This window comes from Nycticebus coucang, chromosome 5, assembly GCF_027406575.1.
Source record: "Nycticebus coucang isolate mNycCou1 chromosome 5, mNycCou1.pri, whole genome shotgun sequence".
Taxonomy (NCBI): Eukaryota; Metazoa; Chordata; class Mammalia; order Primates; family Lorisidae; genus Nycticebus; species Nycticebus coucang.
The window spans coordinates 79,072,934-79,086,585 of record NC_069784.1 but is presented as its reverse complement, the minus strand read 5'-3'; positions in this window follow the sequence as shown (position 1 = coordinate 79,086,585).

Sequence of the window (13,652 nt, the reverse complement as noted above, 5' to 3'; positions counted from 1 at the left end):
CCCCAAACCAGGAAAAGACCCAAAAAGAAAATAAAATTATAGACCAATATTATTAATGAATATAGATGCAAAAATATTCAACAAGATCCTAACAAACAGAATCCAGCAAAACATCAAACAAATGATACATCATGACCAAGTTGGTTTTATCCCAGGGTGTCAAGGTTGGTTCAATATATGTAAATCTATAAGTATAGTTCAGCTCATAAACAAATTAGAAAACAAAGATATGATTCTCTCAATTGATGCAGAAAAAGATTTTGATAATATCCAGCATCCCTTCATGATCAGAACACTTAAGAAAATTGGCATAGAAGGGACATTTCTTAAACTGATAGAGGCCATCTACAGCAAACCCACAGCCAATATCGTATTGAATGGAGTTAAATTGAAATCATTTCCACTCAGATCAGGAACCAGACAAGGCTGCTCATTGTCTCCACTGCTCTTTAACATTGTAATGGAAGTTGTAGCCACTGCAAATAGGGAAGAAAAGGGGATCAAGGGTATCCATGTAGGGTCAGAAGAGATCAAACTTTTGTTCTTCGCAGATGATATGATTGTATATCTGGAAAACACCAGGGATTCTACTACAAAACTCTTAGAAGTGATCAAGGAATACAGCAGCGTCTCAGTTTAAAAAATCAACATTCATAAATCGGTAGCCTTTATATATACCAACAATAGTCAAACTGAAAAAACAGTTAAGGACTCTATTCCATTCACAGTAGTGCCAAAGAAGATGAAATATTTGGGGGTTTATCTAACAAAGGACATGAAAGATGTCTATAAAGAGAACTATGAAACTCTAAGAAAAGAAATAGCTGAAAATGTTAACAAATGGGAAAACATACCATGTTCATGACTGGGAAGAATTGAAATTGTTAAAATGTCCATACTACACAAAGCAATATACAATTTTAATGCAATCCCTATTAAAGCTCCACTGTCATACTTTAAAGATCTTGAAAAAATAATACTTTGTTTTATATGGAATCAGAAAAAAACCTGGAATAGCTAAGACACATTACTCAGAAATAAAAACAAAGCAGGAGGAATCACACTACAAGACCTCAGACTATACTATAAATCGATAGTGATCGAAACAGCATAATAGTGGCACAAAAACAGAGAGGAAGATGTATGGAACAGAATAGAGAACCAAGAGATGAACCCAGCTACTTACCGTTATTTGATCTTTGACAAGCCAATGAAAAACATTCAGTGGGGAAAAGATTCCCTATTTAACAAATGGTGCTGGGTGAACTGGCTGGCAACCTGTAGAAGACTGAAACTGGACCCACACCTTTCACCATTAGCTAAGATAGACTCTCACTGGAGTAAAGATTTAAACTTAAGACATGAAAATATAAAAATACTAGAAGAGAGTGCAGTGAAACCCTTGAAGAAATCAGTCAGGGTGAGTATTTTATGAGGAGGACCCGCCCAGGCAATTGAAGTAGCTTCAAAAATACACTACTGAGACGTGATCAAACTAAAAAGCTCTTGCACAGCCAAGAACACAGTAAGTAAACCAAGCAAACAGCCCTCAGAATAGGAGAAGATATTTGGAGGTTATGTGTCTGACAAAGGTTTAATAACCAGAATTCACAGAGAACTCAAACGTATAAGCAAGAAAAGTACAAGTGATCCCATCGCTGGCTGGGCAAGGGACTTGAAGAGACACTTCTCTGAAGAAGACAGGCGCATGGCCTACAAACATATAAAAAAATTCTCATCATCTTTAATCATCAGAGAAATGCAAATCAAAACTACTTTGAGATATCATCTAACTCCAGTAAGATTAGCCCATATCACAAAATCCCAAGACCAGAGATGTTGGCGTAGATGTGGAGAAAAGGGAACACTTCTACACTGCTGGTGGGAATGCAAATTAATACATTCCTTTTGGAAAGTTGTTTGGAGAACATTTAGAGATCTAAAAATACATCTGCCATTCAATCCTATGATTCCTCTACTAGGTATATACCCAGAAGACCAAAAATCACATTATAACCAAGATATTTGTACCAGAATGTTTATTGCAGCCCAATTCATAATTGCTAAGTCATGGAAAAAGCCCAAGTGCCCATTGAGCCGCGAATGGATTAATAAATGTCTTAACAGAGTAACTAAGAAAATGCCAGGAAGGCTATGTTAACCAGTGTGACGAAAATGCGTCAAATGGTCTATAAAACCAGTGTATGGTGCCCCATGATCTCATTTATGTACACAGCTATGATTTAACAATAAAAAAAAAGAATATAACAATTGTTCAGCAAGTATGTGTCAGGCAGTGTATTAGTAATTATATCCTTTAACTCTGACTACTTGTGCCCCTTTGAGACAGTAACTTTATTTAAGAAGTAGAAGTAAAAGTTCAGAGAAATTTGGCAATAGACTGCAGCTCATAAAGCATTTTCAGAGGAAGGTTTATAAAAATAATGAACTGAAATTTTCTAATACTATGCATGTCTTCTTAAGAATATAGTTGATATATCTGGATACAACATTTAGGTTTGATGCAGAGAACATATTTAAGAGGGTGGCAAGATCAATTGGTTGCAGGAAGACCAGATAGAAAGTTAATTCAGTACTCCATGGAGAAGATGATAGTAGTATGGACTAGGACAGTGAAAAGGAAGAGAATTGGACGTATACAAAATACATTTATAGGAAACCTCATTCACGTATACCCTATTGACCCCAAAAGAACATGGCAAAGTGGTTTTCATTATCAAGAGCAAATGAAAAAAAATTAAAAAAGAAAATCAATTACCTTTGTTTATAACTTATTTGGGTTTAATTGAATATATTAGTGACAGGCTTTAAGTATTGCTTTACTCTTTTTCACTTAGTTTACATTTATTAAGATTCTACATTGTTCACCCAACCTAGTTAAGAAAATATAAAACCATGTTATTGTGTATATAATCCCAAGAAATACCAAGTCCAGAAACATTAGCCTCTATGTAGATTTCAGTTATCAATTTAATATCAATACCATCTTCTTTCGGTAACTACCATTTCTTTAAACCACTTTTCTGGTCTGACTCCTGGATAGGGTCTGCCTATACGAGACACCAGTAGGGTATTTTAGAGGGGGGAAGAACAGGAGACCTTTATTTTCCAGAGGCATGTTGAAAGCAGCTCCAGGGAAGGGCTCCTACAACAATTGCTTTACTGCGGTGGCTGCTGAGATGTCTGGCAGGGCTCCCTCAGAATTTCTGGTTCTTGTGGTAATGAGGAAGCTCCCAGTAGATTCCTGTTATTCAGAATAAATGCTGTGAGAGACCTCTTATAAAAGGGGCCTATTTGATTTGTTGTAAGCAAAGTTTAAGTGTTCCTGGCAGCAGCTTCTGGCCTCCCTGGTCATTTCTTAACCCAATTCTTATAACAGGTGAATAAGGTTCATATTCCCTTATATATACATATTCCCTGTTACATAACCTTGTATACTTGGAATAAAAACACCATCTTCTGTTCCTCCTGTCTGAACCCTAATGCAATGTCTAGTTTTAGAAGTTGTCAGATTATGTAAAGACCACTGCGGACGCCTTCTTGGGCTTCTTTTCTGCTTTCTTTCCCTCCTGTATACTGGAATAAAACTTCTTACCAGTGTTCACCAGTTTGGAAAAATATATAGAGTTATTTTCATTAGGTTCACTCTTTTTAAACACTAAGTACTTTAACTTTGGCTTTATATTCTTCAGTACTGCAGGACTTCTGCCTAGTACCAGCACATGCTTGGTGTCTAGTAAATGATGAAATGTTAACAGTCCTCAGTGGGTTTATTTTCACCCAGACATTAATTACCATGCTTGACGTGTTGAAAAGAATAAAAAGAGTGCTATGTCAATAACTTTGTGGGGTAGGAAGGCGTAGGGATGTGTTTTATGCAAAATTTTACATTATATTGTTCTGTATATATAGTAAAAGAACCTATGAAACCAATACTGCAAATTAATGGTGTGGAGCCACGGTCTTATTATTTTTAACAGGTCCAAAGTTTGAGTAACCCATAATAGTTTTTGATAATTTAAGAAGGCAGGAAACTTATCTCATTCACTTAAAAGAGAAATGTAAAATGAATTCCATGAAGAAAAATGACCCTATGGATATTCTGAATTTTGCAGTATAAAAGGCTTGCCCATTTTCCTTTTATTAGCTTTGTAGACAGAAATGCAAAATTAACAAACCATGAAATCCAGCACCACACCAAACAGTAACAGATGCCTGACTTTGCAGTTGCTGGAGTGAAAACCAGCAAATATATTTCAAGAATAAGAAGAGAGATCGTTTTGCTTCCTTTGAAAATTCATTCATTTGCATGCTTTATACATACCCCTTTAGGAAAGATTCATTTTAAATGTACAATCTAGATTGCTGCCGCAGTGTAGGAAACATTTCAAAAATCATTGGAACATTGCCATCATATGTCAGACATACATTTATACATTGTAGACAACAGTCATAATCACAGAATCTTCACGGAATAAAAATTAAATATCACATCTTTATGTGTGTTATTTAACATTTAATCACAAAGGATACTACTCTTTCAGATAAAATATTAAATTATTAGCAAAATTTTATCTGTAATTAAAATAATATCATGGTAATTAACTTTTTTCTTCATTTATTCACAGAATTGCTAATATAATTTTTTGAGAGAATTATATTGCTGTATGTGTTTAAAATTTCTTAAGAATGCTCAACATTTGTGTAAAATAACTTTGAAATTATTGAGAATAAATTTAGTTTTTTATAAATTAATCACTACAATGAAAAGATAAAATAATGTTTTTGATCCAGATATTAAATTCTTAGAATCTTATCCTAAGAGCATAAAAATACAAGATTTACATATTAATATATTCAAGAGAACAGTGGAAATAAGATAAATGTCCAATGATTACAGAATGATTACATTTAATTTATTCATATAATATACCATGTATCTGTAGTTTAGAAAGGAATACTAAATGCCATCGGGGAGATGCTTACATTATAACATGAAAAACAACAATAATTTTTAAGAAGGTCATAAAATATCACCTCCCACTCAAATGCATAATTCAAAAGCACACTTAATCTGTGATTAGTATATGCAAAGCAAAGTGTTAACAGTGTTTATTTCTAAGAGATAGGATCATATATAATAGGACTTTCCTTTATATCCACCTGTGCACATTTTTTCCTTGATAATTTCAGTCATTAACATCAGAAAAATAGAACTGTTATAGTTTTAATAACTTTATTGTTTTAAATTTAAATGTAATTACTAGGGATAAACATAGTTTTCCTTGTCAACAGTTTATACAATAATCAAGACGTAATGTTTTGTGAGTTTAGTATTATACAGATTGTGTAAATGATGTTATGGGACCAGTAGATTGTAAAGCCTTGACTTAGAAATTAAGATAATACATAACTTTTTATATACTGATTAGGCAAAATTGTTTAGAATGCAGAAATATTTACAATCAAATTCTATACAATCATGTAAATATCATGTTTTTTGGTTTTTTTTAGAGACAGAGTCTCAGTTTGTCACCCTCGGTAGAGTGCCGGGGCATCACAGCTCATAGCAACCTCCAGCTCTTGGGCTGGGACTACAGGTGCCTGCCACAATGCCTGGCTATTTTTTTGTTGCAGTTTGGCTGGGGCTGGGTTTGAATCCACCATCCTAGGTATACGGGGCCAGCAACTCACTCACTGAGCCACAGGCACTGCCCATAAATATCAGTTTTTGATAATATGCTAGAAGAATTCAGTGGTAATAAAAATTAAGTACACTCTGTGCTGTCATAGATATAATCAGTAAAGATTAAATATTTTTAAAATTCTTATGATTAAAAATGTCTAATTATCAATCATATTACCAAATATTTTAAGGTATAGGAGAACTCAAAACAATTATACATACTCGTATATGGCAGGTACAGGTGAACATGTGGGTACTTAAGGGAGGAGTCATATCTTGATGTGCTTGCATTGCTAAAAATGATTTAATACACTTAAAACAAGTTTTCAAATGTTCATTATAAGTAGGTTAGGAATTGAGTCAAGAAAATGATTCCAAATGTGAGGCAAAAGGAAACAGAGAAAGGAGAGAAGTGGATCAGAGATAAGTGGGTTCACATTCAGACTACAAGAACAATACTAAGAAACCCAAAATCTGTTACAAAGTGCAAAACCCTAAAGCCTGACTTTTTTCCACAAACTGTCTTGAAAGAGTTTCACCCCTCCCCAGTGCAACTAGGCTCAGAGGTCACCGGGCACTGGGAGACAAGGCTTGCTACCCTCTCAGGGAGAGTGAGTGCATTTGGGGCGTTAGGAAAATAGCAAGGGGATGCTGAACTCACTGGAAACAGGGCTGGTGCCTAAACCTTGTTAAGAGATAAAACTTCTCTCAGGAAGATAAGGAAGAAATATCTCCTTTCTTCTATCATCTCTGTATTGGCAACAGCGTCACCTTGGCTGCCCATAAGTCTTCCTGGGGGCTTAATTGCCACTCTTGAGATTTGTGTGCCTGGTCTGAGTAGGGTCTGTTTGTACATCCTGCTCCTGGACTGTGTTCCCCACCCCAGCTCTGTTTGTGTTAAGATCATAAATGACTTAGGGTAATAAAAGTAAGAGGTAAATCAGTCTAATTAATTAGTTAAAGAAATGGTTGGTTAGAAAATGCAAGCCCAGCAAGAACTTGACGTAAGGGTTTAGCCTTCCCCCATTAGATTGATGATTAAAACGGTGATGAGTATAATAAAAACAGAGCTAGCCAAGAGCTAGGGGATGCCACCCATCTTCATGCTTGGAGGTGGAAAGTCCCCTGACCCAGCTCTTTAAAAAACTTTCTCTTTGTGTTTTGACTTCCTTTTCCCTCATCCTTTCTTCCCACCAGTCACTGGGAAAGAACTCACCATGCAGTTTTGGAGTGGTTCCCAACAGACAGGTAGAGTCCATTTTATGAAGACTCTAAGAAAAAGAAATGTTTGAGTTGAGACGTGAAGATGAATAGAACAGCTATTAGGCAGAATAAATGAGCATTCTAAACGGGTAATAGCTGTAGCTAAGATAAAAAACTAAAATAGTGAGCATTTAAGCGCTGGTAAAATCCTAGCATTAGAATGAAGATAACATTGACAAAGTAACACACAGTGCTATGGAAAGGTATGTAGGTGCTGTTTAGGCATCGTTTTGCAAACGATCTGAAACACATTGTCTTTTTTTCTAGGAACATGAGAATCACTGCTTAGTCTTTGGTAGAGAAATGGCATTCTCTGCATTGTGGAGACTGGGTCAAAGACAGAAAAGTAGCAATTGGATCTTGGAAGACTATAAAAATGAATTGAGAATGACAGGAACCTAGGCCATGATTGTGGCAACAAAGATGGAGTGTGGTAGGCAGATTCGTGAGATTTGGAGCTGAAAGAGCAGGAGAAATCATGCATAACTCAGAAGTTCCAAGCCTGAGCAACTGGGTAAATGATGGTGCTTTTTATTTAAACTGAAAATTAGATGTGGAGAAGATTTGGAAGATAATAACTCCAGCATGATGTATTCAATTTGAGTTATCTTTGGGATAAGTAAGCAGAAATTTCGAGTAGGTGATTGGATATTTGCTCAGAAAAAAAGCCTAGGCTGGGAATTTGCAACTGTTACTCGAATTGGACAAATTTCTTTTCATGGCTCTTCATGTCCCTTACAAATAAAAATTTCTACTTTTTTTCCTGAGGAGAAAATATTAAATTAATAAATTATGAATATTAAGTAAAATATATAGATAGCTGTTTATTCCAATAACCTGTGTTTCTTTTAAATCTATATAATAATATTGTTAAAATTCTGGATCAAAGATTCTCTTATGCATATTTGTGTAGAAATAGAGCAGTATGTTCCATTTGAAAATGAGATAGCCAGGATGTTATGTCACAATAAGTCCTTCCTAAATGTTAATAGAAATATGTTATAGTAGAGACTGCAATCTTTGTCTCAAGACATATGATAAAAATTTCAAAACCCTGTTCAATTTGAATCAGGTTCCCAGCCTTATCATCTGAGGTTGCCTATCAATTATATTGTAAATAACTTTTGCCCACTCATTTATTAAAATTAGCTCTAATAGTTTAGGGATCAACAATATTTAGAAATATCCTCTTTTATAGAAGGCTGAATGCAGTGCTGATAATATCTCAATGTTGCTTAGGATTTTATTGAAGAAAAGTCAAATGACATGTTTAAAACAAACAAACAAACAAATGGAAACTCCTCTTTTGGAATCTTAAAACATCATTCTCATTAGTATAAAATAATCAATCTGGATTCTGTATTTTTATTAAGACGTTTACTTTTATTTAAAAAAAAAACTTAAAGAACTCTATTTTACCTGAGGCCCTAAATGTTTTGAGTATTTTCCTATGAATATAAGATTGTTAAATATCAACTTTTTCAAGCACATCTTTCACCTCTCAAAACTGTACAGGCAGGACTGTACTCTTCCTTAGCCTTAAATATAATTGTGGAGAAGTCTGAAATCAACCTGTATCATTTATCCATGTTATCAACATGCTTTTACTTGACCTTGTACTCTGTCTCAATATTTCAAACTCTATAACTTCAACAGATATTGCAAATTTCCTATGTACCTGTGACATTGTATTTCCTTTTTCCTAACAGATTTCTCTCTCTAGCGAGAGAGCAAGCACAAAAGTAAAAAGATTTCCTCTATTTTGGTTGTCATTTTCTCTCTACATTTTACAGAAAAAAGTATTATCTTTCTCAATAAAATGCCACACTCTATGTAATGTTAAATTTAAAAAAAATTGAACAAATATAGGGTCATTTGAGGCCTGTGGAATGTAATATAAAAATGATATATAATGCATAAAGTTAAAGAATAGTGAAACTGAAACAAACATATCATATAACTTAAAAATAAATAAAGAGATACTAAATCAAAACATGGAAAAATAGATCCAAGCCTGAAAAGGAATCTGTGACATAGAGGAAATATCTTAGATAATCAGATAGACTATGGATAGGAAAATCCAAGTAGATAAGAGGAATTAGAGTATTGTAGGAATGATGTTAGAAAAGGTGATACAACATGAAATCTATCAACCAAAAAAAAAAGACTCACGTAACCAAAAAATAGAAGAAATAAAAGATTTATAAAGACATAGATAGAGAGACAGACAGACAGTGTTTCTTGTATTTTATATTACTTTTTAAATTTGTAGTATTTATTTTTGACTGTTAGTTGTCTTGTTTTTTAAATAAGAGAGTATTTGCATATTTTAACCTATTTTCATTTTATTTTGCCCCAGATATATCATTGGTGCAGTCTATTTTCTTCACTTTACAACCATAACATACTATTTATGCAATTACTTCAAGCCACCAGTTTAAAGACTATGAGCTGTTGGTCTGTATCTTGTCTTTTTTCTTCCATGTTGTTGAGGGAGACCAGATCAGGGGATGGAGGCCAGGCATGCTTATTCTAGTCGTCTGTCAATGGTCATAGTCCCTTAGGGAAAGCCTTTGTGTTTTAAAGTATTCAACAATAGTGTATGCAAAAATAAGCTTTTGTTCTTGTCTGGAACCATCAGTTTATTCCTTAAATTTGCCTACTACCTTTCAGTCACTTTCCATTCTCTTTGCATCTAGAATAAGGGGAAGTAGAAAAACCAGGTTCCCATTTTATTTTGACCTTCTCTTATTTATCTGTTTAAGGATAACTTCTGTAATGCAAAACCATCAGCTTACTTTAAGTCATTCATTCTGTTGGTGGGGAGCATGCTTTATATGAGGGGAAAAAAGTCCAATGCTGACATAGAGCAAAAAAGGAGAGAGAATATGTAAAATGGAAGAGTCAAGGTTGAAGGAATACACAATGACCAGCCTATGCAAGACTCGCACAGACTCCAAAATATTTATATTTAGAAAGATTTAACAGGTGTCATGTCATGATCATATATATATATATATATATATATTTTTTTTTTTAAGGATATATCTTGTTGAAGCATGGACAGAAGATTAAATGGGTCACTTTTAGACAAGATAATCAGGTCTAGGCTGATGATCAATTTGTACCTGATTGGAAATAATAAAAATTGATGAAAGCACATTGGTTTGGTTTGAGATTTGTTTACTGGGCAAGATAATAGGATATAGAGAAGCTTGATTGGGAGATACAAATTTGAGAAATATTTGTATCTTTAGTAATGAAGGCTGTAAGTAGGTACAAAATCTAATATTGATTGAGGAAACCAGGGGGCTTAAATATGAGCCCTGATTGCAAGAATGCAAAGAGGTGAAAAGAAAAATAGAGGGAACACTGAAAAATTTTGGTTAAGAAGTTAAATATGTCAGTTATTATTTTCTTTTGAATAGATTATTTCCCATAGGTAGAAATCTTTGCTATGCAGTACTTTTATAGAGGTCATTAGCCTAATGTTGTTAAGAGCATGACTTCCAGTATCGTCAGATAAATGGCCTGGTGTCAAACCTTAGCTGGGCTGACTCTCACAATGTGACCTTCTAGAGGTTATAAAGCTCTCTATGTCAATTTCTCTTGAGTATCATATTATTTTTATGCAATAAAGTTGTGAGACTTAAAATATGTGCTTGACATATAGTAATGCTGACAAGTGACAGCAACCATAGCTACAGTGTCTGCAGTAACTGTGAACTCTAGCACTACGTTATAAATCTCACATTCTCTGTCAGGAAAAAGCTAAAATACATAGTTATGAAGGCAAGGATTATATTTATGAAATGATTCTAAAATTATAATTAAGAAAAACTACATATTCAAAAGATCATGTCAATTCAATAAAGTGAAAGCATTCAGAGGTCTATGTAAATTAGAAAAGTACATGAAAATCATCAGTTGAAGTTTTTTCAAATGAAGTGCTAAGTTTGAAATACCAAGGAAATGAAGTAGTACCAGATGTCTGTTACTGAATAACAAAACAGCCCCAGGCTAAAGATAGACAATTATTTAATTTGTTCATGATTTTGTAAGTTAATTTGGGTTAAGCTCAGCAAGTTGGTTCTTCTGCTGATATTACCCAGAATTACCCATGTGACTATAGACATTGGAGGCTTGGCTAAAGGCAACATTGTCAGTGATGCTCTTGGTCTCACATCTAACGCTTAGGGCTTACTGTCAGATAATTGACAGTATTGTTCATTTGTCTCTGGCCCATTTAATAACTTAACTTCTAATCCTCTAGTAGGCTAGATTGGGCATCTTTCCAGGTAGACTTTGAGTAGTAGTTGAGAAAGTAAAACTAGAATCTTCCAAATGTCTAGATTAAGTACCACCTCAACTTCACTTCCTCTGTATTTTGTCACAAACTTTAATTCGAGACCATGGAGAGATGGATTCTACTTCTTGATAAAAAGAATACTGAAGTCTCATTGAAGAAATATACACATATAGGGAGGGAAGAAGATCTATCCAAAGGGATATTTTGGATGAAAGAAACAGGAGAAGAAAAGAAATGACAATAACATGAGCTATTACAAGTTGGAGGGTTGCATTAGTATGCTTGAGGTAAAAATGTCATATGAGAACTCTTGTTTTCTTTATTATTATTATTTTTGCTGCTTTTGGCTGGGGCTGAGTTTGAACTTGCCACCTCCAGCATATGCAGCATATGGGAGTGGCGCGCTACTCCTTTGAGCCACAGGCACCACCCGAGAACTCTTTAAGATATAGAAAGAATTAATTGATGGAGATTTTAAGAACAATTCTATCCAAAGGAAATATATTGTGAGCCACAAATGTGAGTTATATAAAACTTTAAATTTAAAATAATTACAAAAAGTAAGCAGAAGCAGGTTAAATAAATGTTATATTGTATATAGCCTATATTAATATTCAAATATTATTATTTTAATGGGTAATTAAAGTTTTTAAACTAAAAATATCTTACAGTCTTTTGTTAGTATTGAGTATTTTCAATCAAGTGTAATATTATACTTGTAGCGCATCTCAGTTCAGACTAGACACCTTTCACCTGCACAAGAGCCAAACATACTTAGTAGTTAATGCTTTGGGAATTTCAGTTCAATAATGCAGGGTTTAGAATTCGTCAATTTTATTATTTTAAAAATATGTAATTTCCATCTTAGAATAGTGGGAAAATACTAGCCTAGAATGATGATATCTGGCTTCTAACACTGACTAGGCCATTAATGTGTACATGTATTTATGTTATAAAAGTTACTTGTTATCTTTATTTCTTCTTTATAAAGTAGAACTATTGGCCAATATTCCCTTTTATGTGCTTTGAATCTCTTATATTACATAATCCTAACATTCTTAATGTCTATAAAGAGTAATTTGGCATCACAGTTCAGAATTGTAAGTATAGAGCATAGAACTGAAGCATAGTAGAACCCTGTGCAGAACTGAAGGGCAGAGCTACTAAAGCAAGGCCGTTAGTTGGGAAGTAACACTGAAGAGTAAGTGAGGAAAGCAGAAAGGAAGAGAAAAACCAATTAACTTATTCTCGGAAAGAAAGCTATTTTTCCACAGTGGTTGTTATCAAAACTTTGCTCAAGGACCTGGAGAAACTTTTCCCTTTAGAAAAAAGCAAGAAAAAACAAAGCAGAACACAACAAACAAACAAAAACAACAAACAAAACTAGAACAGCAGCTATACTTGGTGTCAACAAAAAAATATTAGACTGTCATCAAGGGGAAAAGAAAAGAATAGCCTAATATACCATGAAGAAGTTAAGAAAAGTTTTAATGGAAAAAGGAATATTCAACATATAAAAAGCTATAGGACATCAAAGAAACTGAGAAGAAAAATAAATAGTTACTGTAGTTAGAAAGTAATTGTTGCTACTTACAAGAGAAATTTTGGCAAGAGGTCCATGAATCAAACTCCTAATTCTATTGGGATGAAATGGAAGCAATGAATGTAAATGATTTCTTAACAACTTATATGATGAAGAAAATATTAAAATATACTTATGGATCTTTAGTCATAAAGTGTGGGTGAAATGACCTCAAGAATTAAAAGGGATAAACAAAAATTCTAAAAACACATGCAGAATGATACATTGAATGGGAAAAAATAAAGGAAATAGAGAAGATGGTAGGTGGAAAGATAATTAAAAGGTACTTAAGAATAGACAATGATTTTTCTATTACATGCAAAATTCCCATTAATGATATCACATTTTCAGGTTGTATATTTTGAAATGTTTTTAAATTTATTTTTGTATTTTTCTTTTTAAATGACAAAGACTCATCTACGTTTTATTTAATTTCTCTTGTATCGTGTCACACACATTTGAACATTTGGATGAACAGATTCAAAGAATGAGTTGATGAAAAAATCAAACACTTGCCATCATTGATAAGAAACTCACTAATTCCCAAATGCTTGTGTGAAACAATCAGCAGACATTTGGGAGCTGATACATCTTGGCAGTGAGGGAGAATCACCAAAATAAAGAATTACCTCTTCGTTATGTGAACAGATAGTAGTTGTGGATGCATTTCAGAACTTACTCAAATATTGTACTCTAAATATCATCATAGACACCTCCAAGACAAGTAGACATATAAAATATTTCTAAGCAATTCCACTTTCCCTGAAACTTGGACAGCCCACTGAGATAGT